The 22,828-nt window shown below is 38.8% G+C and overlaps 1 protein-coding gene across 2 annotated transcripts in view; it reads right to left on the bottom strand.

Moving 5' to 3' along the window:
- The window catches only part of PDGFD (platelet derived growth factor D), a 165,638-nt gene that overhangs the window by 59,896 nt on the left and 82,914 nt on the right, over positions 1-22,828 (bottom strand). The gene's annotated exons all lie outside the window — the stretch shown is intronic.

The raw sequence follows: 22,828 nt of genomic DNA, 5'->3' as shown, positions 1-22,828 counted from the left end.
GAGTTTAAATATGCTACTTTTTTAATGTTCACAGTTACAAGATGCAGTTAGTAACGCCTAATTTTGCAAGGGACACTCAAAGTTTAGGAAATGAATGACATTCGGGCAATCTAGCTGTGACCCCAGACAGTCAAGTCAACCTTTAGAACAAACAGAAACAAGAAAATAGTTTGTAGTGTCCATTCAAAGACAGGTCAGCCTGTCAGCCTCTTGAATCCTGGAGTTTTGCAGAGGACTTATAGTAGAAGCAACTCAAATGAAAAGCAAAAGCCAAAACTGTACCTGTAAGTCAACCTATGTGTCAGGATCAGGGGGAAGACTCTGGGACATCGAGGCCTTTCTTTGGAATATTCATTCAGAACATGGACTCTTAACATTATCTCATTAGCTCATGGTAAATGCAGATTCATAGGCCTCCCTCCAAAGGCTACAGTTGGGAACGACTTGATTTGTGCAACTCTCCTGTGGCTTCTAGTTCCCGTCCCAATCTTTCTTCATTGCCTTTATACCACACATTTGACTTTTCCCAGAATTTATGACCTGCTGGAAGTCACCATCCTGCCATTCCCTGACACCTTCTCCAGTGCCAGTATCCATAGACACCATCTACTTTGTAAGAGGCAACCAGTATTGGTGCCCTCCCCTGAAACAGCTTATCTCATGCTTTCTTCAACTTCTCACTGCATATACCACTCACTCCCAATCTTGTCACTTACTCTAACATTAAAGGAGAAAGGGGAGGACTGATCGTGACAGTGCTGTTATTTCTTCCTGGAAGGCTCTGCACGACAGGGTGAATGCTCCATTGTTGAAGTATGGATTAAGACACTCAGCCAGGGATTCCCTAAAAACAAGGAGCTATGTAGCTGTGCCCCCTTCATACAAACTTACTGGAACAGTGCAGAAGTGATATCCTACAGTTCTTCTGAGACAGACAGCAGGAAGCAACAGCATGACCGACAATCACAAACTTCCTATTCTGCAGCCACAGGCCAGGGACCAAGACTGCTCACAGAGTCAGGCAATCCCCAGCCTACCCAGAGATCTGTTATGAAATTCCATCTGCAAAATGGTTGTTACATGCTCATGCAATGTAGTATGCAATATAGCAGGTGAAATGTATCATGAAAACAATAGAATAAATAAACAGAATAGAATCAATTGAGAGAGACATCAACACATCAACTTGTGCAGCTCGTACAATCTTAGCATCTAGACCTCTTTGTATGGGTAAAGTGTGATATAAATGGAAAGCATTCAAATTTGTCTTTGATAAAGGCTTGTTGACCAAAAAAGTATGCTATCATTTAAATATAAGTGCTATCATTCTCTCTGCTTTTATTCTTTCCAACTGAATTTTTAGACATTCCTATGGCTGGGTGCATGGGAGCTGGGAAACACCTTGTCCCACTGAGTTCGGGTACCTTCTCCCAAAGAGCAGGAAGAACAGCCTTTAGCAGGACACGCTTCCCAGATAGATGCTTCAGAGGGCTGGATCACAAAGCACTTAGGTTCCTTTCCTCTCCAAATAACTTGATATCACAACATTCTTTTTTTGTCAAATGGACAGTACTCTTAGTACTTTGACCATGACTAATGGGCTTAAAATGAAACAGAGACAAGGGAGTGTGCCATCCAGTTCTTGATCAGGCCCTGCTTGTCCCATCTGAACAATACTACTAGACAGAGAGAAGCGCTGGCACAACACCTTGAGCCCAAATGGATGTTTCTACGAGTTGGTCAAAGGCCTATTACAGAGAAAATATTTATGATCTTTTATTGTATTAACTATTTGTGATATTTTATAAGCATTTAAAAGGTTAAACATCTATAAAATAAAGATTTAGAAAATTGTTTCAAGGCCTTTGGTCATATTTACACATTAATTCGTGTCTAACATTTTGTGGTGGGAACTTAAATAATTCTTATTATGTAGAAACAATGTACTCTAGAGTTTGTTCCATTTTGAAGCTAAGCAGAAGCTTCTTTCTGAGGCTGACTAGGTAGAAGAGATAAATGGAGAAATTTCAAAAGGTCTCTTGAATTTCTTACGAAGTTTCATAGGAAGAAAACACAAAAAAAATGTACAGATCATATCTCTTGTTCATCAGCACATGCCCCATTCTAGTTATTTGAAAATCTTCCACAAATATGTATATATACATATTAAATACATAACCTGGGTGTATAAGGACTGAAACTATGATACATCTGGATTATATTTTAAAGTAAGATAACAAATAAGGGCTCCTTTTTTTCATCAGAAATAATATTAGGAAATGCCAACAACAAATTCTTTCTAAGAAATTAAATTTTGATGTGGCTAAAAGGTCTGGTATTTATAGGAAGATATGGAGGCCCTCCATTAAAAGATTGAACTGGGAGCATCCTGCTGAAATCACTCTTCTTGATGTCTGCCACCAACAACAGTCCCCAAGTGATGATTTATGGTCCTTGCCTATGGGAAACTATCAGGTGGCCTGAGCAATGGAAGAGGTTCTCCTAAAGTCCTCCTCTGAAACTGCTAAATTGAGAGTAGTGGAAAGTCAGGACTGTGTTTTGCCTATTTATGAATTTCATGATTGACTTCAGTCAATCTATGCACTGCCCCTTGGCAGATGACAATAAAGAATAGAGACATGTCCTGGGGGGTAACAGTACCCTCCTACATTGCTATTTCTCCAGGTAATGCCTTGTGGAAGAGGCAATAAGAAAAAAGCAGGCCCAAGAGAGCTAGTTGTTCAGTTGACAGAGTATTCACCTTACATGTAGCCAATCCTAGCTCAATTTGTGGGACTGCCCAGTACTTTGCATGCACAATGCACATGACTAATGAGCCATGGTACTACCCAGTTAGCCAAAGCATGGCTGGGAGGGCTGTGAGCACCGAGCCACAAGTGAATTAGAGCACTGCTGTGTGTGGTGCAAGAAACAACTAAAAAAATCATTCATAATGTTAGGCTAAAAAAAAAAAAATCAGTGTTTTTCAACAACAAGTTCTATGGCAGCAAGGCTCAGAATTTGGAATCAATCCCTGAACCATGCATGCTCCTTCTGGAACCAGGTGGAAATGTCCGCTGGCAGAATTCTGGGCTAACAGCTGGTGTGAGTTCTTAGCCAGAATCATCTTTCTAAAGTCCATGGCAGCAGCTCACTGAAAACCTGGTTCAATAGTCAACAATTGGTGAGTATTTGCCAGCAATTCTTTTTCAAGGAACTGACTAGCATTATAGATAGAGCCTATTTGTCCTAGAACAGTTGGAAGGAGAGCATTGGTGGTTGTCTCTTACATTTTTAAAAAACAATTCCTTTGGTTACAATACAAGCTAAGTCTGAATGTTTGATAAACAACTTTCCTCATAATATCATTTTAGAAACAATGTTTTCCAATAGAATCTGCAATTGCTGAGGTCACAGTTATTGTGTTTTAAAAATCTGAAGAGAGAGCCTTGCCTCAGTCTCTTTCTGAGTTCCAGAGCCATCACTCTTTATCTGTCCTTTGGGGGCAGCCAGATTGGTGCCGGCGAAAGGATAGGGAACTCACTCCCGAATCCCTTCCACCAAATGCAAACGGGGCTGTCTTTTTGGGTCTTAACCAGCATCTTTCCTTCCTTTCCTTCAGTCCTCATTTTCCCAAACTGTATGGATGCTATTGCATCTGTGTAAACAAGTCATTTCAATTTATATCATAGACTTCCTGGCAGATTGGATCTAGCATTTCTTTCAACAGTCTAAGAAATATAGTGCTCTAAATCACTAACTGCAAATTCAATGGGGAAGTTAAGAAGATATCTACTTTGGGGGATACAGAGAGAAACCCTGGCAAATCTCCAAGTCCACTCAAATGCCTGAACCTTATAGATGAAGACCTAAAATCAACACTTAATGGATTAGTAATGATAATCAAGGAGTCACCAGCCTGTGAAATTAAGAAATCTATAGATGAACAATTCAATCAAATCAAAGAAGAACTCTTTCAGAAGATGAGAAAATCCATACAAATAGAACTGAAGGAACTAAAAAGCATGTTAGCAAGCCATAAAAGTAGAATTACACAGGTGGAGAATTACATAGACTTATTTGAAGACAAATTACAAGCCAGCTGGGATAAAGAAGTCAAAAAAGAAAGGAGAGGTAAAATTGTGAAAGAAAATGTAAGGTACTAAATGAACAAGGGCAGGAGAAATAATCTCCAAATTACAGGAATTCCAGAAGGGGAAGAAAACGGGGAAGGGGAAGAACAAGTAGTGAAGGAGATAATAGCAGAGAACTTCCCCACTTTTTTTTTTTTTTACTTCCCCACCATTGACAAAGAGTTTTCTCTACAAATTCAAGAGTCAAAAAGAGGGCCAAACAAAATAGACCATAATAGGACAACACCAGGACATTTTGTAATTCAAATAGCAAAAATCAAAGAAAGTGATCGACTCTTTAAAGCAGTAAGGGAGAAAAAAAACCCTCAAGTATAAAGAAAACAACAGAAGAATCAAACAAGATCATTCATTTGAAACAATCCAAGCAAGAAAATATTGTATGACATAGTCAAACTACTGAAAGACAGAAACTTTCAACCTAGAGTCCACTACCCAGCAAAACTCTCTATTACATGAAAGGGAGGGTTAAAAATATCCTCAGACAAAAAAAAAAGAACTGCTAATATAATCTAATGCTTATGTCCACAGATAGCAATGGAATATGCAACTGCATGCCATGAACTCCTGTTATAGAGCTCATTCATTGAATATGTTACTATAACCTGTTTTCAACTGTAGGTAGCTTACCATTATAATGCTCATAATTTTATATTGCTTTTAGAAAAGAAAACTGGATGCTCAAGACCCACTAGACAATATTTCATGGTATAGGCTCCTCTTTACAGTGCTCATTACCATATTACTTAATATTCTAGACTTAAAATTTTTTTAAAGAATGCTCTATACACAATCTAACCCATGAAGCCTATATGTGCACATGAGTGTATTGTTGGCCATCTCATGTCTGTCTAATGTTCATCTGTAATATATATAAAGTCTATGTTGTATATGTCCTTCTGCATGTCATAAATTACCCCTACTTACCTCCTTTATTTACCACCTTACAATTTTTTTCTAGCCCGTCAAGACTCTCTCACCTCCATCTGTTATTCCCCCCCCCCCATTTAACCCTTTTTACCCTCAGTTCTTAACTTTTCATGAAACAGAACATTCCCCACACCCCAGCCAGCTGCCAACCAGTTCCCAAAGTGAAAAGATAGATTCTTGGCCTGAGAAGAAGATAATATGATACTGCTACTAATTTTCTCTTGGTGACCCCTTTTCTCTTTACTGTGGATTTTTGCTTGCTACCAGAATTGGTTTCTGAGAAGCCCGTGGCTTGAGAACATTTCCTGATATGTGAGTACTGGGAGTCATTTTTAGATTCCACAAGACCAAATGATAGGCTGAAGTTGTGCTTCAGATTTTACCCCTCCCTCACAGACTATTTCAAAAGATTTAAAGGGGACATGCATATCTCCTTTGAATATTTCTTTAGATGTATTTCCTCAATAGGTATAACCCTTATTGAATATCTTCTTATATAGTGGCAATTTCCCCCCATTTTCCAGTAGATGTTTCTTTAGTGTTTAGAGTTCATGTTAGAATGAGGTATGGGGATTGTTGGACTTATTACCTCTGCCCCCCATATGCACCAGTAATACCTTATGGCATTTTCCTTTTTATTTGTTTGTTTTTTGGTTTTTGGGTCACACCTGGTGATGCTCCAGTTACTCCTGGCTATGCACTTAGAAATTGCTCTGGTGTGGGGGGGACCATATGGGATGCTGGGGGATCAAACTGCAGACTGTCCTAGGCTAGTGTGGGCAAGGCAGATGCCTTACCACTTGCACTACCATTCCAGCCCCAGGCATTGTTCCTTTTTGCATATGCACATTAAAATGGGAAAATATTATGTGTGAAAACAAGGTCTTATCTAAAAGTGATAGAAACACATAAAATTTATACTATAATGGAGCCTTACACCATGAATATTTAACATAGTGACTTGGCTTAGGCTTCAGAAGATCAGACATTGACCATTCACCCCCAACTTTGGATACCATCTATGGAAATGACCACGGTTTTCTACACCATCAGTAGGAATCAAACTTCTTCTAGGGAAGGCCCTATTGCTGCCCTGGCATCAACTTACTCCAGAGAGGGTTCTTATGACACTTTGAAGAATTAGTAACAGTAACAACCTGCTTTCAGGGAGGGTTCTCTGCATTACCATCTAATGGAAACCAGAAGATGCACCACATCACCCTAAGTTTGACATATGATCTGTACAGAAACCAGAATTTCTAACTACAGAAACCTGACAGCAACAACCGTGATTATGAAGAGCTTTTACTGAGACCACAGTGAATGACATTGGGGTTGGATAACCTAGTATGGCTGAAGCCTGGAGTTGGTATTATGCTGGAATACTTCATGGGTAAGGTATCCCTGTTTTTTAGGCAAATGTTTTTCCTTTCTCTTTCTCCCATATTTTGCTTTGTCTATGCAAACAACAACAACAACAACAGCAACAATAACAACTGCCAAACACACTTTTTATTGTATTTTTATCTCTTATCTTTAAAACAAGAGCATACTAAATCTTCTGCTATTGTATTAATGACTTTATTGAAGATACAATAATTTTCACAAACATACTTATGACTGAGTTTTTTCTTCTTTCCTTTTCTTCTCTTCCATTTTATTTTTTAGTTTTTCTTTCTATTTTTTTTAATAAGTTTGATTTCTGTTATCTTGAAACAAATGTATTAATGATCAGTTATGCCAACTATGTGATGTATTTTTTAAATAAAAAAAGAAAAAATCTGAAGAGAGAGAGAAAGAGAGAGAGAGAGAGAGAGAGAGAGAGAGAGACCCTTAAAGTCCTTTCAAACATTGGTGAAAATCCCCAGATGCAATGATGATGCTGCAGCACAGGCAAGCCTGAAGCACTGCTTACCACACTCTTCACCACACACTCCCTCTGTTATTTCAAGACTCTGCTATATTTTTACACAACAATGGACAATTAAACTCTCATCTAAAAAGGCTGGATTTTACAGGTACATCCTATAAATGTTTATAAAATGAGAATGAGAATAATTGGTGAAGAGAAAAGGCAGACCCTCTCAAAAATTAAAATTTATAATATATTGTCCTTAAAAATAGTTATTTTGTCCCCTAAAAAAATTTACCAAAATCTCACTGTCTTCTCCTGTTCTCTTTTAGGTGTGTGTTGTAATAGTATTGTGTATGTGTAAAGGAAGTGAAAAATAAATGAAACAAAATCATTCGGAATTGCAGCAGATGGGGCTGAAATCTGGAAAGGATGGAAAGTGGCTGGAGAATAGTTCTGTGGAGAATGAAAGGTGGCTGAAGGGAGAGATGTTCTCAATGAGACTAATTCTTCACTCAGCAAAGAGAACATCATCACCAAATTATCTGCAGTTTCTCCCACCAACATGGCTTAAAGCTATAGAGACAGTAATCTCCAGAAAGGACCATTCTGTTTCTAGTAATCCTTCACCATAGGAAACCCAAAATCCTTAAAAACATTGCCCTGGAAAACTTTAAGGTAAGAACACCAGGCAGTTCTTGAAGAGTATGAATCTTGTGTTTACTTTTTCAGGTTCAAGTTTTTGAATATGGTCAAGCCACAAAGAGGACAACAGGCATGGGCAGCCTTGAGGTGATTCATAGAGAAACTTAACTGAACAGTGAGGAGACAGTGATATCTTACACACTGAACATGTGATTTTGCAGGCTGCAGGGGTGATTCAAGTGGTTGAACATATTGAAAACTCTGGGTTTACTGCTTGGTAGCACAAGCCCTCCTTAGCACTGCTGAGTGTTCCCTTGCCTGAAGAAAACCAACTTGATTGGCACAGAAAAGGAAAATTATTTTCTTAGTAATACTTTACCAGTGAGCCACATCCACGTCCCATTATTCTGATGTTAGAGTGCGAATTGTCAATAACAGACATTTTCTTACCCACTAGTAATTGAATAGGTATAATTCCTCCAATTTACTAGGTCAATTTCCTAAAGATTGATAGCAACTAAACTTTTGGGAATGACAAAATCTATTTTAGAACGTACATAGAAAGGGCTGAGGAGATAATCCAAAGGTCAAGTATATAGAGCATGCAAGTCTTGGATTTTATCCCTGGCATCTCATGGTGCCCAAACATTGCCACGAACAATCCCTGAACAATGTACCTGAAATAATCCTTCTGGCACTCTTGAGTGTGGACTCCAAACAACAAGTAAGAAATAAGGAAAAAACTCTGTAAACAAAAGTGAAACAGTATTTATCTGGGTTTTAGCTTTTCAAAAGCCGAAAAACAAATTCATAACTGAGCTTTAACAAACATTCAGTTAATTTTGGCATTTACGCACAACCGATGTTTGCTACAGTTAAAGTTTTCTGAATGCTGCCTGGGAAGTAACTATATAAAAATGTAAAAAAACAAAAACAAAAACCTGTTTATTTCTTCAAGTTGTTGATTTGTAGTTCCAGCTAGTAAAAAAAAAAAAAAAAAAAGGAAAACTATGGAACAACTATTGCCCAAAGGAACAAAACCTATACACAAACCTCTGATTTAGCAACCAGAGGCAAACTCTACAGAAACTCACTTAATAAAGTGCCTACAGCCCTTTCGAGGGGGGCTCTCCAGGGTGAAATGTTCCACTCTGTGTAGCTTTATATATAATTAGAAATCTGCCACAACTATGACCTTGGATATATTTTAGAAGAAGGTATAATTAAGAAACCCAAATCTGAGTAAATAACAGCTGTTAGATAAGCAACCCCCCAAAAAAAGATTTTTCTGAGGAGTGTTTTATTTACATCTTTCAAAATTAGAACGAGACCGTCTTCTCTGGTCTACTGCATTTCAAATAAATGCCAGACTTTCTATTTTTCAAAGAGCTCTGGGTCGCAAAAGATTCCACTGTCTCTGCAATTAAGGCCAAGTTTCTGTCATCTCACTCAATTTACCAAAGATAGACTTACATAACCTTTCTGGAAAGGCTGCTACCTACTGGGAAACATTTAAAAAGTAGATTCTGAATACAAGAAAGAAACCGGCATTGACCACACTTCCATCTATCAAATAGTTCTGGTTTATTCACAGAAAATGCACACTATTGATTGTTCTCAGAAAATGCCCAATCTTGGTATTACTATGGAGAAAGGTCACAGATCTTTGGTTCAAGTCTTATCTCATCTGATATTATCAGTTTCATCTAATAATGTCATCTAATCAGATGAGAGCATTGCACTTAATAGCACTCACTAGGGCTTTGAGGGACAGAAATCAGGTCCTTTCCATGATCTGGGACCAACTTGAGCAAAAAGTTCTTTTAAAACACACAATTTACTATTTAAACAAATTTTCATATTGGGCACTTAGTCAGATGATAAAATAAGTCAATTGAAAGGAATTAATGTCTTCAAGTTGATGAGTAAAAAGATATGTGAATGTTAGGATACAAATAAAGTGAAACAACATTTTGCTATTACTGATCATGCTACTTTTCTATCCACATTTCAGTTGTAAAACGAATTGGTCAGAGAACATGAATTTTCTTCAAAATGAACCACAAGATGATGATTGAAATGCACACAGATAACTGATACACAAGCCACTGTCTTGCTAATGTTTGCTAATACTGTCAAAATAATGAGAGATCTACATAAGGCCTCTATCAAAAATGTGCATACAAATTGCCTATTTGCACTTGGAAGTGTCAAATCTGTATAATCTTCACTGGAAAAGTGATGTCAGAAGCTGTGGGCAGAATATGGAGTACATCCTTACCAAGTACTATCATATGAGCTATGCTTTGGGATATAAGTCCCCAAATTAATAACAGATTCCTCTTAAGTGAATAGGCTAGAAACCCTGAGATCCTTTGTCCCTCTGTCACTATGTCAAGAAATTCATGCCAAGAAAAGTGCCAGAAGAGCAACCCAAGGTCAGTCTACCCAAAGCCCCTGCACAGTCATTCCTGTCCTTTTCTCTGGCACCTCATGGTGATACAAGTGATCATGAGCAGACAGAACTGGAATCTGAATGAGTTAGAAGCAACAGGTAAAAACCCTGCAGCAGAACATATAGGGTTAATGAAATCCACACTGAACCCAGGTTCAAGCAACTCAATTTTGCTGCAATGACTTGCAGGGTAGACCTAAAGGGTCCATCTTTTTGTGAAAATACATTATGATATGGGTCAGAACCATAGATAGCACAGGAGTTTGCCTTGCATACAGCTGACCTAGGTTCAATCCCTGGTATCCCATATGGTCCCTCAAGCTTGCCAGGAGTAATTTCTGAGCACAGAGTCAGGAGTAACATTGCAGGTGTTTCTCAATACAAACAAATAAACAAAAACATCAAGGTTTACAGAAGACAGATTAAAATGACGTCGAGGAAACAAGAAGTTCTAAGATCACAAAGAAAGTCTTCATCGTAAGTTCCACTCCTTGACCTGTGCACAGACTGAGACCTCTAGATTTAGAGGTCTGTTTTTAACATCCAGATCGGAGCAGAAGTCTCCCATACGGCACGAGAACACCAAGGGGAGAGTAAATGAACGTGAAAGGAGTCTACAGATAATCTCATGACAATATATTCCAAGGGTAGAGAAACCCTGTATCTCTTAGGCCAAGGGGATTCCCGTTTCGGATGACCCAAGATTTACTGTGCCTATGCAGGGTGGGGGGAGAGACAAAAAATACTAAATAATCCTTCTTTTTTATTTGTATTTAAATTTTTCTATTTTTTTATTATTTTTATCTAGTTTTTGTCGATTTCTTTGTTTTGGGGTAGATATTGAAGTAGTTGTCCATTTTTTTAATTATATATTTACTTTTTCTTTCTTCTTTTCTCTTCTTCCTCTTTACGCCTTGTCGTATTTCCTATCTCAAGACCATGGCAACTATGTGGTGCATACTTTTATTGCTGCAGTGCTCACTGGATATCTTAATTGATTCCTCTTTTTGAACTGTTGTGGTGTTTCACCTTCTTCTTTTCCCCTTCGTCCCTCAAACCAAGGATGAGAGCCTCTAGAATGACTCTGCTCATAGTCGGCGTAGTCAATTTTTACCCCATTATATTACCTTTCTCTTCCTCAAACAAAACCACATAACTTGAACTTTCTAGTCCCACCTCTCAATTAGAGAGGACAGTAATGGAGACACCAAGACCAAACAGTTATAAGACCACTAAGTAATAAACTAGACACAGAAGGGACCACGCATTCTAGCAGCCCCTGGGTGGTGGGGAGAGTGGAGGATATGGGAGGCAGGCTGGGAGCGGTTGTGGGAGGACAATTCGGTGGTGGGAATTCCCCTGATTCAATGTAAATATGTACCTGGAATATTACTGTGAACGATATATAAGCCACTATAATTAAAATAAAAATTATATTTAATAAAAACACATCAAGGTTTGAGAGTAAAAGAAGTGATAGGAGAAAAACCTGAGCATAGTAACCAGTAATCCCATCTGGCTCAGCTGTTGTATCTTCAGCTTGGCCAGAGGATGAGGACGAAGAAGACTTGATTAGGAGGGGCAGCATGGACACAAGTCAGTAGGACTTGGTTGGGAAGTCAGCCCAGCACAAAGGACTGCCACCTTGTCACTGTCAGTACCTTCTAGATCTATTCTTCCATAGTCACCCATAAAAAATGAGGGTACCCTCCCTGGAAGAAGGAAGTTGGAGTGATGCATAAAACTCATCTTCTTGTGCTTGAGAGGAGGGCTGGGCAGGGACTTTAGAAACAGGGAAACCAAGCTGCCTCAAGCTCACTCCAACTGGGAACTGCCAGCCTTTGCAGGACCCAGATATGACTCAGGGAGAGGAGACAGGGCCACCATGAAGACTCAGTCAACACATATCACAGCTTGGTGAAAAAGTGTCTCTAGGACTGCAGACTCTGAAGCTGTGCATTCATACATCTGCTTCTATAGCCTCTTTCTGCCCTGGACCTGCCCACTGCTGATGGCTGGATCACATGCACCCCCACATGCCTATGCTTAGGCCACAAGCCCTGCATGTCAGTATTGAGGGAGGCTGAGCAGCTGGTGTCCCCCACTGGCACTGCCATTTCTGCTTTGGCTTCCAAGTCTATGTGGTAGCTACCATTTTCTTCTGATCTTCAGCCACCGAATGGGATGTTGGTCTCAGTTCCTGAAAGTGATCCTGGATTTGGTGTTCTGCTGTGCATTGCCAAGAGATCATTTCTCTGGACTCTCCTTCTTATTTTCTCTTAATCTGTGTGTCCCCCAAAGAAACTCGAGTCCAACAGCATCAATGGAATAATTTTCTATAGATGTCCAAAGTCAGGTTCTTACACTGCAACATCCAACCAGAGGAGGATTAAAAAAAGAGCAGAGTGCCAGAGTGATGGTGCAGAGAGTAAACCATTTGTTTCACATGTAGCCAATCTGGCTTCAATCCCTGGCACCACATAAAATCCCCTGAGCAACCTCAGGAGTGATCCCAGAATCACAGCCAGGAGTAAGCCCTGAGTACTGCTGTGTAAATAAATAAAATTTATTTTATTGAATAAAACAACTTTTTAAAAAGGGAGTAGGTAGAGATGTCATTGACTTTGTAAAATGCTTCATTCTTATTGTGTTATATAAGACTTCACAGTCTTACATTAAATCAGGCTGAAAGGGGGAGGAAGTCTGTTTTGATTGTTTGAGGAGGAGCATCATCCCAGGCATGGTCCTGCTCTGAGATCATCTCTTTGTTAGTCACAGTTATAGGCTTAGTGGCCACAGATCTGATGCTACCAATTAACCAACTTTTTTCCAAGAATTTCTAGATGCTGTACTGAGGAGTTCTCCCATTGTGAAGACCGTCAGCCTCTTGTTAGGCTTCATCCCAATATCAGGCATCCACTCTGATAATCCTTGGCTCTGGAATTTGCTTTGAGGGTATATATTTTTAGAAGATCTTTGAGACAAGTTCCACATAAAATAAGGCTCAGTCACTGTTTCATAACTAACACATAAATGTCTATAACTGAGTTTCTAAATATAATTAATGGGAAAGATCATACAACCAACTTTCAGCAGTTTGGGTTGCTCACGATATTAGCAATATTAATTTGATACAATGCTTTTCTGCTTAGTTATGATAGTGGATTTTCTTTTCACCATGATCTGATTTGATGAAAAATTCGGTGATGGGACCGGAGTGATAGCAACAGTAGGGCATTTGCCCTTGATCTGCGGTGATCAGGACTGGGCCTGGTTTGATCCCTGGCATTCCATTATGGTCCCCCTATCCTGGAGTGATTTCTGAGTCCACAGCAGGAGTAACTCCTGAGCATTCACTGGGATTGTGGCTCAACAAAACAAAACAAAACAAAAACAAAACTAAAAATTCAGTGAGTAACTCAGAAGCCAGGCTCCCCTAATCTTAAAACAAATTATCTATAAAAAATACTTGCCAGCTAGTTATGATTAGAAAGGGACATGGGTACATTCTCTAATAATGCACCATTCAGTCATTTACTAACTTAATGCTTAAAAGATAATTTTTGAGTCTGGAAATAGACTTAGAAATCATGTCCTATTTTTTCATGTTGGGAGCTTAGGTCAACAAAGTTTAAAAGAAGCAGGGCGAGTTCTAAAATCACCACTACATCTTGTCCCATGTCAATAGGGACTAAAATTCTCTTTCTATTCCTTCAGAAGCTTATAGATTCTGTCTTCACTTCTTAATGTTTTCCAGTTCTAATTACTGATTTACTCTGAAGAGGAAAAAGCAAGTTACTTTACTAGAACACCTGTGTTACCATACACATTCAAATTCTTCCTTTAGTCTACACCAAAATCCTGTGGAAAAGAGATTATCATCAATCTACTCCGTTTTACAAAAGAGGGATAATGAGGCTCAGAGAAATCAATGATTTGTTCAAGGGCATTCAGAAAAATAACGATAATGTCAAGGAACTTAAGCCCTTACTTTTTCTGAATTTCAAGCTCCACAAGTCTTTCTTATTGACCAGTAGAAGGCTCACACAGCCCCTGTGTGCGTGACTGTTTTTACAGATCTACTGCTACAGACACTATTGTTTGGCACAAGGACCCAACAACGTACCTTGATTAAAATTTGGCACTAAGTTTTAAAGACACCTTTATTTGTTGAATTTCATCACATACAAACACCACACACACACATGTCACAAAGGCTGGACAGGGCACTAAGTTTTAAAGACACCTTTATTTGTTGAATTTCATCACACACCACCCCACACACACACACACACACACACACACACATTGGTCACAAAGGCTGACAGTCAATACTTTCAAAGAACAGAATGTGAAACTTTTGGGGTAAGAAGTGACTCAAAGTATAGCATTTGTTCTTTATCTCTAATTGAGGTATCTTGTATTAGGATGATTCTTAGTTACTATGGATAGAAAAATTCAATGCCAGAAAGAAAGGACCTTGCCTGGCAGGCCAAACAGAAGACAGAACGAGGCTAACAGAGTTGACCAACCAAAACAAATGATGCCTCCTGAGAAAGATCTTTCTTGGGGGGCTGTATTTTTAATTTCTTCAGACTGACTTGCAAATTCATGAACTGAGGCTTTAAGCTGGCTTTAAACTCTTCTGTGAACAAACAGTCCAGCAGGGCTTAATTTCATGGGAGAGCCCAGACAAGCAGGGTTGCTTTTTCTGGAGGCCAGTCTAATGGCTGTGTACTCTTGTGGCAGAAGCCATCATTTGGGGGTTATCCTGGGAACCACTGTTGTCCCATGATCGGGCCGCAGGCACTGCCAGCCCACCACAACTCTACACACCAAGAAAGAAAACACACAATGGGAGGGAGGAAAATGGAATCACAGTTTTGTTCAAAATTCATCATGTGGGAAATGGCTTTTGAACAGAACCAAGAGAAAACAGTAAGAAGAGACAAATACAGTTTGATTAAGGTTGCAGGGATAATTATTTTCATCCTATTTATAGTTTTTTTTTTTTTTTAAAAAAAAGAACCCACTGACTCTATCTTCCTAGTTTCCCATATAAAGCTGAGGTATACAAGGGCAAGTTCTGGCCTTTTCCTTTGAAGATCTCCAAAGACTTTCTGTCTTGTTAATTAAAACAACACTGATCATATTTTACCAGAACATGGCAAACGAATCCTGACAGGCAGGGTGAAACTAGAGTATTTAGAAAATGCAATGGGAAAATAATGGAGGCAGAGATGTGGGGTTGGTGGTGGGAGTTAGAGGCCCTTCACTGAATAGGGAGAACCTGCAGGCACCCCATACTCCTGACAAAACCATACTAAATGAAATACAAAGAGGACATTGTCTGGATTTTGTAGCTGAACTGTTAATTTTATTTTATTTTTTAAAATTAAAGTTGAATGTCTTTCTTTTTGTGTGCTTTAAAAAATAAAACAAAGCTGTACATATCAGGCTTTCTCTCTCATTTTCATGGTTGGAATACGATTAAATTCTATAGACAGATGGACCTTAGCCGTGCTAATTACCCTGGTCATCAATGAACTCAGCTGCCGTTGAGAACAGGGGAGACTGCACAAACAGCAATCTGAAAATCCCATATTCTAGAAAACAGCAGCAGTAATATTGCTTGTTCTGTATGGAAGAGATGGAAATAGTTTGTTTTCCGAGGCTTTTACATTTTTTTCATTTTCCTGTACCTCTTTCCTTTAAAATAAAAAGAACATCCATATATTGTGGAGTGACAAAGATCATCAGATCTACTTTTTTTCTGACTTATGAACTGGCATAGGTCTTATTTTGGGGGTGACATGCTTGAGGGTAGAAGGTACTGGTCTGGTTTATTTAGCCAAGTGGTTTTACTCTGCTGAACCCTTGGAATCTTGTGTGGTAGAGGGGGCATGTGGTGAACAGGAAAACAAGTCACTTTAGGTAAACTTAAGGACCGTCACAGAGTAGGCATGGGGCACCTGCTATTCATTTAGGCATGATGTCCACTCACAGACATTCACAGTGAAAACCTTTGCAGAGATGTTTGGTAACTGCAGATGCAAACATGTTCCATGATCAGTGAACCATCTCCCTTGGCCCACATAGTGTAAGTGAAAAATCCAGTGTGGCCACCACATATCCAGTGCTGATGGGATGATGGGATCTTCATATCTCTAAAAGAGAAAGAACCTAGCAAGGAGCCTATGCAGGGGTTTCAATCTCACACTCTGCAGAAGATCTGCGCCCCCACAAAAACAGAGAGTGTCTTCTCACTGATCAGGCTCTGCATACCACACTGCACATCCTGAGTCCTCTGTCAAACTCTTGGGTATCCAACATTGACTAAGGGCAAAATGAGCAGACAAAGGCCCATGCCAAGATGGGGCTGAAGAAGATCATCTGGTTTTGGAGGCTCTGTCCAAACCAGCATGGGTAAAATTTTACCATCCCCTGCACCTCATTATCTTCTGGCCCCAAGCTAGCCACCTTCCCATATAGCATTCTCCCTGCTATGTGTTCTCCCTGTCCAAATAGGGGCCCTCTGTGTCTGCGAAGTAAGCATCCTTGTCTCAAGACTTCTACTTGTTTACTGCAAAAACACTAACATTTTCTATTTCCTCCCCAAATGGCAGAAAACTCAACACATAATGCAAATGTCAAAGAAATTTTTAACTTTTCAAATGTATATGTGCTAGGGACTGAGGCAAGAGACTTCCAGATAATGCTGAAGTCCTCCATTAATTTCCCAGTAGAAAGGCCTCTATGGGAAGGTCACAGAACACAAGACATAAAGATCTAGACAAATCAGAACTAAATAGTTAGTTTCCAGCACCTTCTGCAACAGGGTGAAAGAACTCAAGAAGAGCTAGGATTTTCCTGCCACCTTTCTTTACACAATAAGACCACGATCCAGTGTTAAGAACTTTGGAGACTTCAAAGTTGAACAGGACAATGTATCTTGCATTAAGAAAAACTGAAGCTAACACCTTCCTCTGAGTGTTCATGAAAGCTATGATTTCTAAACTAAAATCCTAATCCAGATTGAGGATAGGTATTGACTTGAACACATTTTGCCTCCTCCTTTAGTTGATGTCTTACACTAATGCAGACTTTTTGTTTTTGCAGATTAAAGAAGAACTTCAGAGGTCTATCCCGGTCAATTCTCATTGAAGGACAAGACAAGAAGGTATGAAAAAGGAACAAAAAATGTTGATTGAATTGTAATGCTACAGGAGAAGCCAAGTAATTTCTTTCATTTCCAGAATACTTAATAACCTAATGTAATTACTAATTAGCATAAACACTCCAATAAAATATTTATGTTGATATTATTAAATTTTCTTTTCACTTAGGAATAGGTCTCATTGTAAGGTACAGAAATTACTTTTAAATGTGTTGCTTACAAGTTACAATAAAAAAGTAAGTAACAAAAGTGAGTTGAATCATTATCTTCAATCACAGCTAAATTCAAACTATAAAGTCCAATTGTTATTACTATTATTACTATTTTGTAATACATGCTTATTTTCCATACAGCTGGTATAGGAAAATGTTTCTCAGATACATTAAGAAACTAGAAAACTGACAAGAATTATAAATCATTTTATCCTATTCTCAATTGTGGCACTAAATTTCTTGTTATTTATTTAAAAACTTATCAATAATCTTTAAACCTTCAATAATAATACATGAACCACATTTAATAGAGTGATTTATATGGGATTAAAACATTACACCTATATTCATTGCAGCACAATTTACCATAGCAAGACTATGGAAACAACCAAGATGCCCTTCAACAGACGAATGGCTAAAGAAACTGTGGTACATATACACAATGGAATATTATGTAGCTGTCAGGAGAGATGAAGTCATGAAATTTTCCTATACATGGATGTACACGGAATCTATTATGCTGAGTGAAATAAGTCAGAGAGAGAGAAAAACGCAGAATGGTCTCACTCATCTATGGGTTTTAAGAAAAATGAAAGACATTCTTGCAATAATAATTTTCAGACACAAAAGAGAAAAGAGCTGGAAGTTCCAGCTCACCTCAGGAAGCTCACAACAAATAGTGATGAGTTTAGTTAGAGAAATAACTACATTTTGAACTGTCCTAATAATGAGAATGTATGAGGGAAATGGAGAGCCTGTTTAGAGTACAGGCGAGGGTTGGGTGGGGAGGAGGAAAACTTGGGACATTGGTGATGGGAATGTTGCACTGGTGATGGGGGGTGTTCTTTACATGACTGAAACCCAAACACAATCATGTATGTAATCAAGGTGTTTAAATAAAAAAAAAAAAGAAAAAAAAGACATCAGAGGTGAGTAATAGCACAGTTATAGGGAGTTTGCCTTTCACATGAATGACCTAGGATAGACCCGAATTCGATCTTGGGCATCCATATGGTCCCCCAAACCTGCCAGGAGTGACTTCTGAGTGCAGAGTCAGGAGTAACTCCTGACTCCCACTGGGTGCTGCCCCCAAACAAACAAACAAAAGTCATCTAAGGGGCTACAAAAATCATAGCAAGCTTTCTTAAAAATAAGTAAATACATATATATTTACACTTAGAAAGTATATTTAAATAATAAAAATAAGTTTATATTTTATTATGTTCAATATGCAATATGTAACTTAAAACTAATCTTTTCATAAAACAATAAAACAATCTAAAATTAAGGCCATAAATTTAAAATATGCTTTAAAACAAGTAAACATGACATGTTCTTTAGCTTGCATTTTTAAAATAATGGAAAAATGTCTTGAGTAACTTGATCATTGTATGTATGTGTCTCTGATCCATATTTTTTTTATCAGTTTCTGAATAAATAAACACTAACTGAACTCTCAATGACTGTCAAAATTTTCAAGTCTCATTAGTTTCTTTAATTAGCTATTTGACTATATATTTACCTAAGAGGGTTTATATCAAAGCTTCATATAATCAGTAGTAAAATTTTTTATAACAAAAAACTAATACTAATAGAATTTGGGACATTTGCCAGATAATTTTTAAAGATATCTAGCAAATAATGAACTATCTTCAGCATACTTGTTTGTTTGTTCAGTACCATTCTCATACAATTTATAGTATTCTTGTAAAACAAATGGGAGAATGGTAAGAAAACATTTAATCTTAAGAATACAGATTTCATGAACCGAAGCAGTGGCAACAGTTGTAGGGCATCTGCCTTGTATGTACTAAACTAGGATAGACTGTGGTTTGATACCCCGGTGCCCCATATGGCCATATGGTCCCCCAAGCCAGCAGTGATTTCTGAGCACATAGCCAGGAGTAGTCCCTGAGCATCACTGGGTGTAGCCCAAAAACAAACAAACAAAAATACAGATTTTAAAACTGTGTGTCCTTTGGGGCTAGGAATGTGACTCAAGTGGTAAAACATATACCTAATATAAAAGGGAGGCCCTGAACATAACCCAGGTACTGCACACTGGCCTTCAGTCACCCCTGTACCCCACATGGGGCTCTTGGACCACCCTACTCAGGTTTGGAACAGCTCCCCATAACAATAAAATGTTTGTCTTTTATAAAGTGCTTTGAAAATATCGTCATAATTTCACTTCATAAGTCTAGATTACACTTCACTTTGAAGTAGTACCATGCATGTTTTAAGGAAGGAATAAAAAGATAGTCAGTGAATATATTGCTTAACATGATCTAATTTTTGTATATTCTAAAGAATGGCATTTATAAAGCCATTCCTCCCACAAAACTCTTTCCCCCTAGAAAAAAATTTCCATTTATTTTGTCCAGTAAAGCAAAAGATGATACTTTAAACATCAACTGATCTATGTGGGACCAGCTATTATCTGAAACTTTAGCTGCATTAAGGTTGATTTAAAAAAAAAAAAGAGGTAGATTATAAAGGGTATAATTGTGTATTTTCCCCCCAAAATCTTCTTTGGGGTTATTTACTTAGCTAGTATGAAATCTGTGTCATCTTTTTTATTTTCTGGGTGTTTAGGCTATACAATGAGAATTGATTTTCTGAGTGATAGCCCTGAGATCTTGCAGGAGTCTCACTTTTCAAAAAATATTCAATTATGTTCCTTATTGTGCTCACCAAAGAAGAAAAGCGAATGTAATTTCCTTTAAAAAGCTATCCAGAAAAGTTGCATTAACCTTCAGATAGCACAACCAGATAACTCACATAATTCTCTTTAGGGGTTCATGGTGCAAGAATATGTTATACATAGGAATATTTGTATATGCCTCTAATGATCCTTGACTTCATTTCGTAGACAGAAGGAATTTCTCATTAACATGTTAAAAAAAGAGAGTGATATATAGTGTATTGGAATTAGGAAGAGTGGGGAGTACAAATGAGTAGGAAACCTAACAAAACCCTAAGCAGCCTGAGACACTGTTGATCCCTTTAGATTTCAGGGAGTTTGTGACAAAGGATCAAGGAATGGGCCTGTGGGAATGGATTAGAGGAACCAAAATCCCTGCCAGTGATGATGTGATCCTGTGATATGAGCAATGATAACAGCCTACTGCTTTCCATCATGTATTCCAGTATGGGGAAAATCAGAGGAGGAAGAAAGGAAGGAAGGACAGAGGGAAGGAGGCAAAGAAGGAAAGAGGAAGGAAAGAAGGGAAGGAGGGAAGAAATGAGGAAGGAAAGAAGAAAGAAAGGAGAGAGGGAAGGAATAAAGGAAGGGAAAGAAGAAAGGAAGGAAGGGAAGGGAGGGAAGAAAGGAAGGGGTAAGGAGGGATGTAAGATGGGAACAAGGGAGGGAAGGAGGGAAGCAAAAAGGTAGGAGGGAGGACAGGAAGGAAGGAAAGGAATAAAGGAGAAAGGCAAGGAAGGTAAGGAAAAAAGGAAAAGGAAAGAAAAAAGAGATGAGGATAGGAAGGAAGGAAAGCAAAAGGAAGGAAAGAAAATATGAAGGCACACAGATGCAAAATGTCACCCAGAATAAAAGTTGCAGCAATATAATAAAAAAGAACATAAATATGCATTATGTTGAATAGCAAGGACACATTCATGGTGATATGATAGATATAATATTCTTTACATGTGAACCCAAATTCCTGATTTTTCCTTAGAAATCTACAATAATAATAGCCCCATATGTTAAAAATAACCAACAACAATAACATCAAAACCCCAAGCATTATCTCCCTTGCTTATTAAAGTTTTAAGAACAAACTGTCCTTATCTGGGTGGGGTTGGGTGGGGACAGACACTGCATCAAAGCTTCAGGGTTTCTTGTACTGCAGAATAGGGAAATATGTTTGGTCACAGCCCCAGGAGAAAGTGTTACTGACCTCAGTAAACTTATCAGGAAGATAAAAAACAGTGTTGAGGCAAAAGGTCAGCAACTTTCTTTACAAATAATAAAACCCGTCTGAAATAATGCAATTTCTTCAGGAAAATGTTATCACTAAAGACAGGGCAATGGTTCAAAGTACATGGGTTAAAAAAATAAACAAAACAAAATGGTATATGATGGAGAGAAGGAATATAGTTCAGCCTTAGCGCTAGAAAGATGGCTAGAGATCCTCTGCAGCACTCTCAAGGATCAGAGTCAGGAATTGCCCGAGCTAGTACTATTGGGTATGGCCCAAGAGCAAATAAACAAGATGCCTATTTAACCTAAAGCAATATATAGATTTAACAGTATCCCAACACCAATCAAAGAACCACAACAATTTTTAAGGAAACAGAACAAAAAATATGAAGGGTTATGTGGGAATCATAAAAGACCTCAATTTGATACAGAAATTTGAGGAAGGAAAGAAACAAAACAGGTGAACAAAACAGTGATGGAGCCTGTACGGAGTGTGGAAGAAAAAAATTAGGCACAAAGACTAGGGTTTAAGAGGTAGTATAGCAGAGAGATGCTTATCTGGTATGTGGCTGAGATCCTCTTAGAATGAGCCATTCACTTCTCTCTGGAAGGAACTTGGCCTGCCATGACATCATCTTGCTTTGGTACCTGCGAATCTTTCTGTTTGGGTGGACCATGAACCAACACTGCTGTTTCAACACCCACTTTGTCCGTCAGGCATAGAACATGGGAAAGCACTTTCCTACAGGATTAGGATATTCTCATTCCCCATCAATCTCACGCAAGAGGGGAGACATCCCCGGACACGCACTGAGCCTCCACCAATGGACAATCCAAGGAAAAGCCTGATAATCCCACAGAGGAAAGAGATGTGGGCCAGTGAGCTGTGCCTGCCAGAGTGATTCCTGAGTGCAGAGCTAGGAGTAAACTCTGAGAGCTGCTAGATATGCCCCTCCAACAAAACAACAACAACAACAACAACAACAACAACAGGGGCTGGAGAGATAACACAGTGGTAGGGCATTTGCCTTGCATGCAGCTGACTCAGATGGACAGTGGTTCGAATCCCATCATCCCATATGGTCCCCTGAGCCTGCCAGGGGTGATTTCTGAGTACAGAGCCGGGAGTAACTCCTGAGTGCCACTGGGTGTGACGCAAAAACAAAACCCCACAAAAACAACCATACCATCTTGAACTCAGGCTGTGGGGGGAAAACAGAGCATCTATGTTCTCAGTGTGGCTTCCTCAGGTGTCGGGGGGCCATTAGCTCAGGAAACTCATCAGCAGAGCCACTGTGTTACTATGGGAACAGGCATTGTGAGAGCTGAAGGGGCACCCATATGAGCCAACATCTGAATGCAACCGGCTGCTGGGGATTCCAGGGGTTCCAGCTGCAGAAAACCAGGCTGGTAGGCTGCTCCCAGGCAGGCAAGGAGCTGAACTTGTGCCTCAAGTGAATGAACAAAGCACAGAGCCC

Source organism: Suncus etruscus, chromosome 8, assembly GCF_024139225.1.
Source record: "Suncus etruscus isolate mSunEtr1 chromosome 8, mSunEtr1.pri.cur, whole genome shotgun sequence".
In the NCBI taxonomy this organism is placed as follows: Eukaryota; Metazoa; Chordata; class Mammalia; order Eulipotyphla; family Soricidae; genus Suncus; species Suncus etruscus.
Note: the sequence above shows the minus strand (reverse complement) of the source record. Positions and strands in the feature narration are given on the sequence as shown.